The 17,448-nt window shown below is 38.3% G+C and overlaps 1 protein-coding gene across 2 annotated transcripts in view; it reads left to right on the top strand.

The window, feature by feature from the left end:
• The window catches only part of LOC128534281 (chemokine-like protein TAFA-5), a 163,209-nt gene that overhangs the window by 142,748 nt on the left and 3,013 nt on the right, over positions 1-17,448 (top strand). The window lies entirely within an intron of this gene.

Below are 17,448 nucleotides of genomic sequence, written 5' to 3'. Positions count from 1 at the left end.
TAAAATCCATCGCATTATCTTATAAAAATAAATACGTTTGTAAGCCCTCGGGGGCCCCCTACTGGACTGAGGCCCCAAGCAGATGCACGCCTTGGCTGGTCACAAACAGTGCCTCTGTAGTTAAGTGCGGGAATATAAATAAATAAAAAACCTGTTAGTTTGCTATCACAGTTTTTCCTACACATCATTAAATGTAATGTCTCTGGAAATGTCTACCAGATAATGTAATAGCTGAATTAATATAACGATTAATTTGATTTCTCAAGATTAAAAACTCATTTATATTTATAGTTTTACGGTTTTATCAGTTTCTGACACCTGTCACAAGGTAACTCTGGTTATCACACGTTTTTAATTTTTTTTAAGGACAGTGATGACATAATTAAATCAAAATGTATTCGAATATTATTAAAGATTATAAACAAGTGTATAGTTCTGTCTATTTTTTGACAATCTTCAGGAGGAACATTGCTTTTTTTGCAGTGCATTTTTAAAGAACTGGTTAAAGTATGAAAAATGTAATATATGGTATATTACCAATTCAGTAAACCTCATTTCTATAATATCTTAACATGACTGAAGGTTAATAATGATGCATTTTTCTAGATTATCAGAACAATTAGTGTATGCATTTATGACATACATGTTTACTAATTATTATTATTATTATTATTATTATTATTATTGGTGTTATTGTTTACTTAAACAAATGATCCTTACTTTTTACTTTTGTCTTGTTTTTTTTGCTTCAATTTTAAAATACTGTATTTCCATTCAATTATGTCATAATATGTATAATATCGGAAATACTTATTGTTAATTCCGTTTGCTGTGTTCTGTAGCTTTGATGGATTACAGTTACAACAACTTATTTTACTTTATCTTTTAGCTTACAGTCTCACGGTCAAAAGCTTGCAACTAACTAACAACTAACGTGCGTGATAGACATGCAGCTACATAACTGTGAGATGATGTCACAGAACAACACATGAAATAATGTCACAATACAAATTATGAGTATGATACTTAATGCTTAATGCTTAACTAATAGACTTAATACTTAATGCTTAACTAATGAAATAGAAATAAACACAACAACAAATTTATAAAAATGAAATATGGCTCTTACGTTCCAGCCCCTAATTGACAGGCAGGAGGACTGACAATTACTTTTTTTTTAATAACGATAGAGCCATGTAGTTTTTACCATTCACATTAATCATCACTTTAAACCTTCTAAATCTATACTATGGAGAGAATGCCATTGTCTCCAGCCCCAGTACAGGCGCTTGTTTCATGACTCACTGTAGCAGGAAAGGTATTAACTGTTTCAGTCTCATCAACTTTTACCATCTCCTGAGCTGTATTTTGTGCGGCAATGTGTAGCATGCGAGGATGTTTCTTTAAGCACGACTGACATGTTATTCTTTTTTAATGTGCAGTCTTTGCTTAAATGTCCTTTTACTAAACATCCAAGGCAAAATCCATTCTTTCTCAAAAAGTCCAATTTGTCTTTATATTTCTTAGCGTTAAACTGGTAGCATTCATCTAAGGTATGACTTTTCTCACAAAATGCACAGGGTTTAGTGAAAGCACTGATAACCAATGCACCATTACTCTTTGCTGTAGTCGAGTCTTTATGATTTTTACCAACCTGTTTTACGCCAGTTGCGAAGCTGCTACCTCTTTTTCCTTCCATGTTTTGCTTGAGCCCTGGAGGAGGTTTGTTGCAGTGTTTTTTATCACTAGTTGAAACGTTCAGGTTGCCGAAAAGTGGGTTGGACATTATCGTTGCTTCTTGCTCTACAAATTCCATCAGCTGCACAAACTTAGCTCTTTTCTAGGTGAGCCTTTCGTGCATGTATGCATGGTTCGTCGATCTTTCATGCAATTTGTAGGGCAGTTTTAGGACTATAGTCCTCAGGTTGGTAACATTGTCTAGCTCATCCATGTAATCGATGCTTGACATGGTATTGTAACAGTTTACCAGGAACAGGGAGAAAGTTGTCAGCAACTTTCCGTCCTCTGACTTTATTTTTGGCCAGTTGAGTGCCTTTTGCATCAGCGTTGTAGCGATTATTTGTTTATTTCCAAACTTATCATGTAACAATCTCATGGCTTCTGCATAACCGCGATGTTCTGGCATGAGCTGGCAGCTTCTCACGAGGTCATTAGGCTGTCCTATGGTGTACTGCTCAAGATAGTACAGCCTATACGCATTGCTATCAGTTTTGGTTTCAATGACATGTTTAAAGGCCCTTACAAAGGACGTGAACTTAAGAGGGTCACCATCGAACGAAGAAACGTTGCGCGGAGGTAGGGAAAATTGCCTTAGACTCTTCGCAAACATTTCTGTAATAACTGCCTGAAGTGGCATCCTACCCTGAAACTCCACTGTATCAGTATTGTAAAGTGAGTGTTCGTTACCTTGGGTAGGCCGTTCCATTAAGGTGCTTGACATTATGGGTTTGGCACTCACGGGCATGCTTAGGTGGGTTGCTCGGAGGTGTGATGGCAGTTCGAGGTGATCCGTTGCCGAACTGTGGTCGTAGTGGTCATTGTGTTCCGGTTCGGGGGGGGGCATGCACCACTCGTTTCGATTACCACGCTCCGTCTCGCAGGATATTGTTTTTTACGGTTCTGGTACGAATTTAGTTCAGCATCGGCCATTGCAAGCGCCGTTTCCATTTCCAGCCTTTCCTTTTGTGCCTTTAGTTGTGCTTGTTTAGCCTTTAGTTGTGCTTTCAATTGCTCTTCCTCAGCCTTTAATCGTGCTTTCAAATGCTTTTCCTCAGCCTTTAATTGTGCTTCCTCCAGTTCCAGCGCCTGCCGATCTCTCAAGGTTGCTGCTTTAGCCAGCAAAGCTGCTCTGTTGGCTTCTGCCTTTTTTAGTCGAGCTTCGGATGCTGTAGATGTTAAGGACCTCTTTGATGCCGCTAAAGTTATGCTTCCGTGCCTTTGGGGGGCGGGCGTCTTGAGCTCCAACATTGACACACTGTCGTTTGGCAAAACTCCATCTTTAACTGTTTGGGCCAACTTAAAGCGATTTACTAATTTCCGCGACCCACGACTTCACTCTTACCATGAATTTTGTGCAGCGCGTCAATCTAGGGTAATACCAGTGGTGCTGATCGGTTTTACGCTCTTCATCCTTTGTGCACGATCGCACTTTTACATTGCTTTCAATAAAGTCATTTAGCAGCCCATCGTTTTGGCGGCGCTTGGCTTTAACGTCATGCAAATTACAAGCATTGTCCATAAGCGCCTCTAGTTCATTGTATAATATAGTCAACTGACTCCACTTGCCTTCTCTGGCGTTCTTCAGTTCGTGAAGCTTGTCTGAAGAATCGTTTTCATCGAGCACCATCACCTGCTCAGATTCGACGATAGCGACGTTGCCCTCGCCATGTGACATGGTGAAATTTAAAGCAGGCAGGTCTGGCTTGTCGGTTTCGGTTGCTCGTCGGCAGCCGATGCGCGTTTTTGAAATCGCACGCGCGCTCTTCACTCCACGTTCACACTCTTAAATCACTTATCTTCATTTGCAGTGGAGAAAGCTTTTGACTTTACATGTACGTGCATGTTATTCACAAGTTCTGACACGTGTCCCTTTTGTTACAAAGTGTCACACACGTCTCTTGTTTTATTTTCAACATCAAAGTACAACGGTTGTTACAGTTTCTTGCATAAATCCACTGTAGTCATGACAAGTCATTTGCTGTGTTCTGTAGCTTCGATAGATTACAGTTACAACAACTTATTTCACTGTATCTTTTAGCTTACAGTCTCACGGTCAAAAGCTTGTGTTCTCCACACCTTTCTGTATCCTTCCGTGTCTTAACAACAACTAAACAACTAACGTGCGTGATAGACATGCAGCTTTATAACTGTGAGATGATGTCACAGAACAACTTATGAAATGATGTCACAATACAAATTATGAGTATGATACTTAATGCTTAATGCTTAACTAATAAAATAGAAATAAACACAACAACAAATTTATAAAAATGAAATATGGCTTTTACATGTATGATTTTATAACATACTGTACTGTATTTGACAGATTAAATATTTATTATTTGATTTTTGTCTTTTTTCTTGAAGGACTAAGCTAAATAAGTTTATAAGCAATATTAATAGAATTACATTAAGTACCAACATGAATCCAAGGAGAATTGATTTTTGTCTTTTTTTATCTCATTGCAAGGTCAAGTTCAAGTAGGCCTTATTGTCACTTCAACCATATACAGTTAGTACACAGAAAAATGAAACAACATTCCTCCAGGACCAAGGTGCTACATGCAACATAAATTTACAACATAAATTAACAGAAGAGCTAAAACTAGCATGCTAAAACTATTGCATGCCCAATTATTGGGTCTACAGATTTTTTACTTTAACATATGTACACGTGTACATTTCTAAAGCATCTATATGAATAAAAGAAAGGTTTTGTCTGTGCATTGGTCAGAACTCGCTCTTTTAGTGATATCTTTACGTTTCAGTTAAAGTTAAGTTTTTGTCTGTATGTTTGTCCAGCCAGATTTTGTTACAGCATCATGCAAAACTGTCTGGAGAGAATTTAATAAAGCTTTGGCAGTACTTTGATATTTTCCTGAAGTCAAACTTGCAGAATAACTGAAATCAAGATGTTGAGTAGAAATTAAGGTATGAGCTGTTATGTGCCAGATTATGTCACAGCATCTAGCACTTTTTTTTTTTTTTTTTTTTTACTGATTTAGCGCTTTTCCCTAGAGATGGGCATGGCTAAACTGCCAATCAATCCAATAGTTTAGCATATATAGACAGAGTATGTGGTAGACACAGAAATGGTGGTAATGTACCTTCAAGTCGCAAAAGTCCTCAAGAAACAGAAACGAACATGCTTACTCCTAAAATAAGGAAAGTAGGTCATGAAAACTTAACCTCAAAGATAAATGGACAGGTCAATGTATGCTTATTATTCCTGTGGGAAGTTTATAACCAGTTTGTCTCACACAGTGGAACCTTGGATTACGAACATAATTCATTCCGGAAGCGGGCTCGTATTTCAAAACACTCATAAATTGAAGTGAGTTTTCCCATAAGAAATAATGAAAACTCAAATCTTTCATTCCACAGACCAAAAAAATAAATTCATACAAATTATGAATACAAAATATAAAGTAAAAAAAAATTAACCTCCACTTTACCTTAAAAAAAAGTGAAAAATAAATCCAGACAGATACGCAAGTTTTCCGTTTATGCGTGCAGGCGCTGTGTGTGTGTGTATGTGTGTAAAGCTAAACTCTCTCCCTCTTTTCATCTTACACAGTAACCCTTCCTCCTCTTTTATTTGAGTTTCACACACACACACACACACACACACACACATACATTAACGGAAAGACGATATTTTACAGGGACACACGTGCACACAGATGTTGATTATACCAATGAGAGACGCACACTAGGACCCAGCAGGGGCGACGATTACCCACAATTCCGCAGGGCAAGAGAGAGAAAAACCATAGGCTCTGTTGTGATTATGTGACGCTCGGCATCGAAACAAGAAGCGCATGCGTGATACATAATACTCAGTACTCATAAACCAAGACTTGTTCCTTTTTTCAAGTCTAAATTTATTTTAAAAAGTCTTTACTCGTCTTGCGGTACACTCGCAAACCGTGTTACTCGCAATCCGAGGTTTCACTGTATGTTCTGAAACTGCTAATAAAAAGCAGTTATGTGAAGCGCCACTATGAGATAAAACACAAAGTCGTTAGAGAAAATGTATTCGCAGCAGTCCGAGGTGAGGGAGTGTAAACGGTGAACCCAGTGTTATGTGCTAAAATGACCCCCTGGCAAAAACCGAGTGTGTTTGGCTGAAGACGAAAGAAGTACAACTTAGCCTAAATAAAGCGTAATATACACAAGCTTACAAAATTGTTTTTCATTGTATTAAAAAGTAAGGCAGGGTTATGGTTAGGGTTAGGGTTAGAGTTCTGCTGTACAGAAAGACCGACAGACATGTATGTGGACTTCAACCTGAAATAATACTATCACTGATTACATTAAAACTGATCAGCTTATTTTAGCTTTACCCTTTTAACTTCTGCAAACTCTTTTCCCGTCAAACACAGGTTCTTCAGCTTGTATTTAATAAACTTTAAATCTCTTCTCAGCAATACAGACTAAAGGAATGCCATTGCTTCGTAACACTGAGCTTGGAGTTTCGTCGAGTCTGTTGTAATTACATAAGAACACTCAACATTAATGATAGGAGCAGATGGATAATCACGGATGGTATGTGTGGTAAGTGTGAGAGAGGGATAGAGAAAGAGGTGAAGCTCTACAGCTCATCTCTGTTCTGTCATGTGCAATTAAAAAGTTTAATTTGTGCTCATTCGTTCTGCACTGCTCATTTGCATCTCAGCTGGTCTTTAATGTCAGGCTGTGAACTTTACAAAACTAAGGGCTTCAGGAGCTTAGCCATCACATTTTATTTGTCTGCTGGCTACTTAGTTACCGCTAATTTTTCCCTCACATTGGAAAGGAGGAGGTGGACAGGGAGGCAGATAGAGAGAGAGGCGGACAGGAAAATGTAAACAAGGTGGCAAGAACAATGTGATATTATCTTTTGACAGAATAGAAGTATGACTGCATACAATCATGTGGAAATGTGGTATGTGGAGGAAGATCTTGTTACTTCTGCACTTGAAAATCTTTCAATGGTGGACTCTTGGATGGCTGATTTCCAGACATAAGTAGACAGTCACCTCATAGGGCGTAATCAATAGTGTTTAGGGTAGGACTAATACTTTAATGCTCTACCATACTCCTTTTTGACAAACAACAAAAATAAACAAATGAGACACTTTTTATATTTGATGCAGAGAAATATTCATACTTTCTTCTATTTCGTTTGGTACATAAACTTTCTAAATACTATTATGTTAGTTTGCTAATCTGTGTACTAATTTCTGAAATAATGTCTCTAGTCTGATGGTAGTCTCAGGGCCCAGGGGAGTCCTTTAGCCAAGAAATTTCCACAAATGCATGTGACTGGATAACGAGAGAGAATGTCCCCTTCTTTAAACTTCTTGTCATCTGTGTAAACATTCTGTAATGCAGTGGTAGACCATTAACAGGGACAAAAGGGATTTTCAAAGAGGCTATGAGAGTTGGGTTTAGCAATGGTGCAAATGCTTTGCCTGTGATGGATTAATTAATTTCATACTTGCCTTTTGCTCCACCACTTGGTGCTTTGACGGTGCAAGGTTTTTACACAGTACTTTAATGCCAAAAACCTTGTTATAGCGATTAGTTTTCATATTATTTCATTTATTTATCTTCTATACCACTTATACTGTACAAGCTGTGGGCTGAAGCGTATTCCAGGAGACTTTGGGCACCATGCACAGGGTGCTAATCCATTGCAGGGCACACATGCACACGCTGCAAGCAATTTTTCGGATGTCGGTTAGCTTAATCTGCATGTCTTTGGATTGTGAGAGGAAACCCAGCAAGCACAAAGAGAACATACAAACAGAACTGAGGGGGAACTCAAACCCTCAACACTAGACGTGTGAGGCCACAGTGTGTTTGATTCTCTGATATACACATTTCCCCTCACATTGACATTGATTCAGTCCATGAGGTGGTCTTTTTGGAAAAAAATAGGATTATAAAATAATATAAGGCTTATGATTGGGGCAACAGTCAGGTCCATTTCAGGACAAGAAGTCCATGAGAGCTTAATTAAATGTAAACTTTCACATTTTTATCATTCTTGTAAATCATATTATATTAGTGTTTGCCAAGTATGGGCATCTGGGAGCTCATGTATAGAGAATAAGCCAGTTCACGCTTTCGGTTGATATTTTTGGCTAAGGTTTGTTTAAGTAAGCAAAAGAGATAGTGATAGCACGTAAGCGTGAATGTAAAGTTCGTCAGGGTGTCTGTTTCTTGGCGCAGATTCATTCTAGATTCCCTTGTTTCCTTTGCTTGGGATAAAGTGGAAGCAGCTGCCAGATAGGAACACTACTGCCTGATCCATGCCAAGTTTTAATAGACAGGTTTGATTTGGACAGACTCAGGGACACTGCAGTAGCAAGTAGAGTCTCTTAAAATGAGTTCAATTACCCAGTAATGCACCATGTTTGTAATATTGCAGATCTAAGACAAGGTGCACCACAATGTTTTTATTATTATTATTATTATCATTATTACATAATAAAAAGAGACAAGTGTCTAGTACTGAGATAAACAATTTACCACAGACTTTGGTCTACCTCATATCTATTGTTCAGAGAGCTAGAACGAGAGGTGTGAAAGCTATTTTTAGGTTTAATTACCACTCAAAGTATAACCCAGGTAACTTAATGCTAGTTAAGGAAAAAAACGCTCATTAAAATAATCTTATTTGCTTCTCTATGGAGAATAAGGGTAAATAATATCTGCTTGCAGCTACCACTGTTTAATAGGCAACCAGCTGAACTCCTTCGGCTAGAGCAGGGGGTCATCTAACTGGTACAGTACATTGTGGTCTAGATGCAGATCAAGATAAGTATTTTAAGCACTAGTAAAAATATGCAACAAAGCCAATTAACAGAAAAAAATAACTGGCTGTAGTTCAGCAGCTGTAGTTTTCTAAGCACAAAACAGCTTGGCTTCTGTAGAAGATGTATTATTATTTTCCTTTTTTTGGTCTGATGTGTGATCTGATACTGAGGCCTGTCTAAAAAAAATCTAAAGCAAAATTTGCAACAACGCTTGTGTTTATTTCCCCAGCATTAAATTCAGAATGAATTTGGTAAAGGAAAGTGCCATTAATAACCACCTTATTTATAGCCATAAACTTGATTTTGTGATTAGGGCATTTTATGTAACTAGACCTGTACAAAGTCTCGGGACATCTACATACAGTTTGGAGAAATGAAATTTCAAATAGTGAGTAAGAGAGAGACGGAGACTTTCCCACTATTAGCATGAGGTCCATTTAACTTATTCACGTCCTGCCAAATCAGAGCACTTCAGGAGCGCATGTTCTCCTCCATACTGCTTCTGAGAGGAGATGGTGAGAGGCCCTGATTTTCCACAAAGTTATCTTTGGAAATGGTAATTTTATCACTTGTCAGGCTGCCAGTAAAAAGCATGACTGAGAGGGCTCATGTTCATGATGAAGAACAGTGCCATAGCTGGAGGTGTTAGCAGTCTAGAAGCCGTCCTATAATTTCCATAAAGCAGAAGCAACAATAGCAATATAATTATCTTTAGAAGTATAAAGCTGTGGGGTTAAAGATAAAAAGCAAAACAGCATATGCTGGAAGTTTGTATAATGTGAGATATGCATTAGTAGATAAGAATAAGGTTCTTTCTTTAAATAGGATTAATTATTTAAAAAATATCAGCTTTAACTTACATACTTAGGTTGTGTTTACATTATAGCCCGAAGTGACTTAAATTTGTGTTGTTGTTTTTTTTCTTATTCTAATGTGACAGAGATTTGATTTGTTTAGGGCTGTCTAAATGCACAAATCAGATGTTTTTTAGATCAGATCTGAGTCACTTCTGTATCTGATATATATTTCCAATATGTTGTCATGTGACTTGAATGAAAATGGTCATATCTGAATGATCAGATAGGGCCTATAGAGTGATTTGTAGATATATTTTCATAAATGAATCATGAATGTGAACTGTCATGATATGCGAATCCAATCTGACTAAAAAAATCTGAATTAAACTATATGGCTTGTAATGTGAACATAGCCATATATAGCATGTTCAGAAGTCAAGGGGAATAATACACCAAACATGTACATGACCATTATCACACTTAGTTTTGCAAGAACCTTTTCTGTTATCAATTTAGTTTGAAACACTAATATTGCCTGGGTCATTAGTTTATGACTTGCACTAGATTTTTGTAAAGTTTCATTTTTAGCTGTGGCCATTCTTTAGCAGCTTGTCAGTAAGCAGTTAATGAAATATGACAAACATTCTTTAATCACATTTAAAAGGTCACAATAAGGTTATATTTAGCCAGAAAAAAATACCTGGAGGTGTGGAATATGTGAGCTTTATGCTCGGAGTTGAGGCTAAGAATACAGCATCTCAGACATCCTAACAAAAAACCTGACACATTTGCAGTTTAAATGGTTGACAGTTAATAAATTAATATATATACAGTAAAGGGCAACAAACATCAGAGACAACTAGTGGAAGTGCTTTAATTTAGCATTTCTTTTCTACAATACTTTTCTTTCCAAAATTACAGATAATATTATCATCAACATGAATTTTTGAATTTCTTCTCATCAATCCATGTTCCATTAGAGTCTTGTCTGAACACATTTGAAGGAAAGTAATCGGTGCAAAGGAGTCCATATTACAGATTTATGATAAGTGTAGAATGCAGTGCAGAATATTTCTGTTTATTTTCAGTCATAAATCACACAAATAAATAAATAAATAAACCACAGATTTTCAGTGTGGTTTAAATCATTTGGAAGGAAATTATGAAAATGAGGTAGATGGAATTGGCTAGAAATACTAGAATTACTAAATTACACCAAAGTACCAAAAGTATATGGGCAGCTGACTATCGTGCCCATACTGTATGTGCTTGTTAAACTCTCCATTTGGGCCGACTCTAGATTAGAGTCAGACTCTTGTCAGGCAAGAACATCAGGTGAGGGAGCCTGTGTGTGTGTGTGTGTGTGTGTGTGTGTGTGTGTGTGTGTGTGTGTGTGTGTGTGTGTGTGCACACAATGTTAAACGTGTTAATTGGAGCTGAGGTCTGGGCTCTGTGCAGGCCACTCAAAGTTTAAACCGTGTAAATCATGTCTTCATTGAGATTGCTTTATGCACAGGTGCATTGTCATGCTGGAAAAGGTTCGGGGCATCTTAGGTTCAGTGAAGGGAACCTGAAACTCTAACCAGGATGTCACTGTTATATAAAATGATATAGATTTTAAGTTTTTATTTTTATTTTATTGTCATATGCACAGTAAAGAAACATTTTCCCCCTGTACAATAAAATTCTTCCTTGCTGCTCCCTTAATGAATGCCACTTAAAAGTAGAAAATAAGCATAAAAAATAGAATAAAAAACAGTATACAAAAGAGTAGGTATATGTAAAAAAAATCTCAACATAGTATTAAGGCAGAATATAGAAAATATGCAAAAGTATGAAATGAATATCAATAAAATAAACACTGTAAAAACAGATGTAGTGTGCAAATTACACAAGTGTTATATAAGAAAAGTCCGTTGTGTGTGTGTGTGTGTGTGTGTGTGTAAGGCTGCAATGGTTTGAGTTGAAGAAGATCAGTCTGATGGCAGTGCTCATTGTACTCATTCTTTCCCACATGAGTGGATGTCCTGCATCTCACATTTCTGTACCTCCGGCCTGAGGGAAGTGCTGAGAACAGTCTGTGCTCGGGATGGGTGGGTCCTTTAGGATGGAGGCAGTTCTCCTTCCGACTCTACGGTGGTAAATCCTCTGCAGGGATGGCAGCGAAGTCCTTGTAATCTTTTCAGCAGTCTTACAAATTTAAAGATGTGTTCTGTTATACTCTACAAGATCTTACTGTAAGCATGTTCTTTTGAAAGTCACTCCCCTTTTTTGTGTTTTTTAGTCTCTGATAAATTACAGAAAATAAGCCTTGTGCCTGCAGCGTTCCCAGTAAGTGAAAACTAATGATTATTGTGATCAGTTATTTTTCTACTGTTAATACAATGGAATTCAGGCTGCTTATATTTTGTAGCTCTTAAAAAAAAAAAAAACTTATTCACTTTCTTTGGTGTTTGACAAAACAATCTGTTTTCTAGGCCTCATCTAACATCTACCAGACCAGAGTGATGAATAATAGGGGACGGTCAATGAAATTCAGGATGCGTTCGTGCAACCGGTTCATTAGTGTGTACTAAAAATTAGTGTTTTTCTCCCTAAGAAAAAGACCTGCTGGAAGTGAAGGCGTCCAGCGGAGATCAGAGTGCAGAAGATGGCTGCTCTGGCAGTACTAGGGTGCAGGCTGGGGCCTGTGTAATTGATCCCATTGGGCCTGCTTGGCACCTCAGGACATATCCCAAACCTCGGGTTGAACAGCACGGCCGTTGAGACGACAGCTGCTTTTCCATGCAAATGCTCTCCCGGCCGCTGCAGACCATTAGCTTGCTCTGCCAGCTCTTATCCGCCAAGTCAGCAGTCCAGGCCCACTGCCTCCGTTTTGAGTCTCACTGGAAAATAGGGAATACACTGGAGAGTTAATTTCAGGCTAGGCTTCCTCCAAGTTATATTTAGGACATTTTGGGTCATGCTTAATAACGTCGAACAGATATGATTATTAAGGCAGTTCAACTTTGAGAAACATTTTTTTGTTAAAAGAACGCTTGTTGAGCGTTCACATTTCTCACCTCTCTGTGTTGCACACATCCTGACTACCTCGCAGTGTGAGCGAACATGCTGAGTGGTGTGCACAATTACTCAGCCAGCTTCTCATCTCTCAGTCTTTGCCACCAATTGAGCTTCATCCAAGAAAAACAATAAGAGAAAGCAAAGATGAAAGAGAGACCTTTTACTTCTCAGATTTTTGGAACAGGCACAAAAACAATAAATCAGGTAATGCTTTTCCTGGTAAACAACGCTCTGTGTCTCAGATTTAGCCAGAACATGTCCCGTGCTCCAAGGACAGTCAGCATTGATGACTGTCATGTGAGAAACTATGATGCAGTGGAAATCTCTTTGCTCATTCTTCACCTAAGATGGCAAAGCACAGTCTTTTAGGCATAGAAAGGTAAATACCTTCTAGCCTTTATGTCTCTAATTAAGACAAATGCACCAAGACAAACTGATCTATTTAAGAATGTGAGGTGGTACCATAATGGATTGGTATGATGATAAAAGATGTCCTATTTGTCCTCAGAGCTACAGCCCCAGGTGTATTCCTTAGGAGAAGGTGAAAAAAAAATAGATTCACGTGAAATGCATTAGAGCAGCCATTGATTTTAGAACTATTAATGTGCTGTTTGTTAATGTCCTCTCCTCATATGTCCTTAAAGTCCTAAAAGGTCATGCATGAATGTTAGAGCAACATAATGTGGATAGTTATGGTATTTTTGCTGACAGTTTTACAGCAGTAACGATTCTTCATACACATTTAGCTACGTGACGTTCTCACCAACTAGTTTAATAACACGTGCTGGAAATAAAACTGGCTGTTGTATGTTTACAATGTTAGGAAAACTATGAATTGGAATGCTGACTGCACCTGGGAAACTTACATCACAACAGTGCACAACTTCACTAATGCTCCTGTGGCTAAATGGGGAAATTCTCCCAACTATGCACCAGAATTAAATGTAAAGCCTTCCTAGGAAAGAGAGAGCATTTTTTTTTGTGACAGAATGTTTAAAGAGCAGTTATGTGTTGACATACTATTGGCCATATTTTTTTATGTCGGAATATATCAGGCCTATTGTGGAAACATTAACATTAGTTCTGTATGCAAGGAAATAATCATGCCTACCTTGAAGAACCTCAAATACTGTATCAGATCTGCTTGATTTATAAAATGGAATCAAATATTAATTTCATCATTCTCATCACATTTTTAAGATGGCTGGTTTCCTTCCCATACTAATGGATTCCCGATAAAGATAATGTTGAGAGAAAGATAATGATCCGTAGTAGCTGCATTCTTGAAACATACTTTCAAAGCATCCATCATTTAGTGTTTGGATACACACACAAAAATGATTGAATACAGCATGAAACAGCTGAGTAAATACTTTTCCACTCTACATATTTTAGATGAGAGATCTAAGACAGTTTATAGACAACCAACTGGACATTTAGGCTGGAAGTTTAGCAGGGCTAAGGAGATTAGAAATGTAGGCATGGGACATCTGGCCAGTAAAAGAGACTGTAAGAATTGATATGGAGTTTTGTCTGAAGTATGCTGAATATGACCTATAGACTCGGGGACTCATGCTAAAACTGTCCAATAAAAGCCTCATTCAATAGTGCATTGTTTTAAACTAGTGGCCTGTGTATGGTTTTGTTGACCAGGAAAGGCTAAATTGGTGCTTTTTGAATATAAACAATTCATATGAAGCACTTACTGTACAGATGTCATGCAGAACCTGATAAACACAAGACCTGATATATAAGATGCAAATACTTTTAATGACATTATTCACTTTTATTTGATATTTCTACACTTGAACAGTACTGTAAATGGTGCATTTAATAGGTAAATATTGCAGGTTAAATCATGTCAAAATAACCACAATGTGATTTTATTTTTAATCATACTGTGCAGCACTAGTTTCATGTCAGCCCACATTACCAAAAAGTCCTCGTTATGTGAAGGTGATCATTTCCAAGTGCAGGGATTAAAACTCACCCTAGCTACTGTGTCATCTATTTAACCTGCTTGATTTAATTTAACTTTAGGGCAGTGAAAATACAGAAAAATAGTCCTTTAAGCTAAGGAAAATATTACAGATTTGTTCCATTAAACAGATATTCCAAATAAATGCGTAGTTAGGGTGGTTAGTCAGTTTGGCTCTCTGTGACATTTAAGGATGTGAAGTCATGCAAGTTCATTCCGGTAAAATGTCAGCTCCAGGCCATATGTTCCGCAGGGCTTGTTTACTGTATGTAACAGCCAGGTGAAAAAACTCTATATGTGCTATGAATAACTGTCTGTTCCTCCTTTCGGCTTCATTTGTGAATGTATCGTTTCCTTCTCACACACTTCACCCACAAATCTCTTGCCTGCTTCCAGAATGTCCCACGCGCACCATGCAAAATTTAGCAGCCTTTCTTTACTGTGGGATGTTGTCTTGGCCCATGGGAGGATGTGTTTTGGAAAAGATCAATGATTATTGATCTTAGTGCTCAAAAGGCCCTAGCAGTGGGACCATGTGTGGCATTTAGGATAAACTGAATTTGCATCTTGTGGTGATATTGTGCTTTGAGGAAACCACTTAGTTTTCTGTCTGGGTTGTGTCTCAGAGATATAAAAGCCTTACCGCTGTCTCGGTTTAAGAAAGGGAAACAGATAAACAACTTCTCTGCCTGATTATAAAAAGAAGCAAATAGAATTGCATTTATTTAATCTTTTTTACTTTAATAACTGCTTGAATGCATTGCTCCATGGGCATTTATTCTGTCTTAATATCCATATACGCAGCAACTTGGGTGAAAACAATTTTATGTTCATACATTCATCTCTCCATTAACTAAGAGTAAGGATTCTGAAGCCTTCACAAGGACAAAACATTTTTTATGAGGCAGCCCCTCTACTAAATAAAAGGCCAAAGTCACCACCCTCATTTACAGCTGTAGTAGTGGAGTAGTGACTTACAAAGGGGCAGCAAGGGTTCCCATAAAGCTCAACTCTGTTGCTATGACATGATGAATGTGTTCGAGGCAGTTGTCCAAGGCTCAGTGTTGTACAGTACTATAGCACATCCACAAGGAGAAAATCTATTCATTTTATTTCAGTAATTACTAGGTAAGGCAGCATGGTGGATTAGTGGTTAGCACTATCGCTATCCACCTCCAGGGTCTGGGTTCGATTCCCAGCCAGGTTCGATTCTCGTTTCTGTGTGCATGGGATTTGCATGTTCTCCCGGTGCTTGGTAGGTTTCCTTCGGCTATTCTGGTTTTCTCCGACAGTCCAAAGACATGCAGATCAGGCTAATTGGCATTCTCAGATTGCCCGTATTGTGTGGATGTGTGTCCCCTGTGATGGATTGGCACCCTGTTCAGGGTGTACACCGCCTAAGTCTCCTGGGATAGGCTTCAGGCCCCCCGTGACCCTGTATGCAGGATAAAGCAGTACAGACACTAAGTAAGTGGGAGAGTGAATTCCTGGGTGATAGCTGTCAATGGTAGCATTCTATCAAATGACTACCATGGAATGGATCAAAAATGCGAAAAGCCTATACTACAAAATATGCATAATTAATTAATCAAGTTATGTATGTCTTGGCAGTTGGCTAAAGCATGTACATTTCAAATTTTTCATTAAGTACAAGTAGTAAAAGAGGACCAAAAGGGTGGCATTTACCTTCTATGAGGGCACTTTCTCATGATGAAAACAGAACTCATTTTTGTCAAAGAGTGCCCCTTAACAAGCACCGCACTCAGCTCGCCTCTTGGCTTCTGGCACAGCACACCAGCAATGCAAAGGCAAACAAACAAATGTAAACAAACTAGCAGCTTTCCAGCTGCACTGCTCTGCTCCACTGTCACATATCCATAAACACACAGTTCTGCGGTCATACAGAGGGAGATGCAAAAGAAATATAAACACATGAATGAGAAAATGCATTTTAAGTTTGTCATATAGGTCATCAAAACCCTCTCTGAAAATACAAACCCTTGTCCAACCTCACTTCAAACTTGCTATGTTCCCTCACTGGCTGACACACAGGTTGGGGAATTGTATCATCACGCCAGTGAATATTTTCAGGTCTAGTCAACATTCGTCAGGACTGCTGTCCTCACTGTCAGGTAGTAAACTCTCTTTAAGAGAACAATCTGGTCCACTGGCAATGCTTTCCTGGTCATCAAAACCAGAAGCCCTCTAGTCCCTTGGCCAGCCACATGCTCAAAAACTTCAGTTTAAACATATTTTTTGTCTGCCTCAGTGTCCTGTGGTGTTATCCTCGCCAGGATGGGGGGATTTTTTTGGTACTAACACAGGAGAAAAAGAAATGGTTATGACTTTTTTTTAAAGAACTCAATCTGCACCTCTGCTTGTCAAGTTCTGGTGTTTGTTTCTTGGTTCGGTGGTGCTGTGAGCCAAAAAGGGCCTGATATTGTGGTTCCTGCAGGCTGAAGTGACAGAAGCATCTGGGCAACAGTATGCTGCTCCATGTCCATGTTTCTTAGTTCTGTTTGCACACATGTGGTTTGGCACCAGTGTATTAATGAGAGCAGCCCTCTAGGAGAATACAGCAGACCCAGCAGAACGTTTACTTTTCTTTCTCACCCTCTTTAATGACAAGACGAATGGAAAATAGGAAGGGGAAAAAAAGCCTTTGGGCAGTTTGAGTATTTTGGGCTGCACACGGATAACAAGAGTTAAGCAAGAGACATAATCATTTAAGGAAGCATTCTATCACATAAGCCCTCAAAAATTAGCTAGTTCTTCTGTGCTTATAAAAATGACAGATATGAAAAATTATTTATCTAAGGTCATCATATGTAGTAGGACTTGCAAGATAGAAGATATAATTAATGTACACCTGTAATAATGTGTCATTTGTCTATTAAATTGGGGTTCATTCTGAGTCCCGGTTGCTCTATACCTGCTGCTTTATAGTAAGACATCCTCATTTCCTAAGCCAGCACCTGCCTTTTCGATGCCAGTTTGGTCCCTATGCAGTTGTCAGGAGTTCATTGTTATTAAAGACATGTGCCATTTTGCAAGCATTCGATGG

The sequence above is a fragment of the Clarias gariepinus genome, chromosome 12 (genome assembly GCF_024256425.1).
Source record: "Clarias gariepinus isolate MV-2021 ecotype Netherlands chromosome 12, CGAR_prim_01v2, whole genome shotgun sequence".
Lineage (NCBI taxonomy): Eukaryota > Metazoa > Chordata > Actinopteri > Siluriformes > Clariidae > Clarias > Clarias gariepinus.
This window is presented reverse-complemented; position numbering and strand designations above follow the sequence as displayed.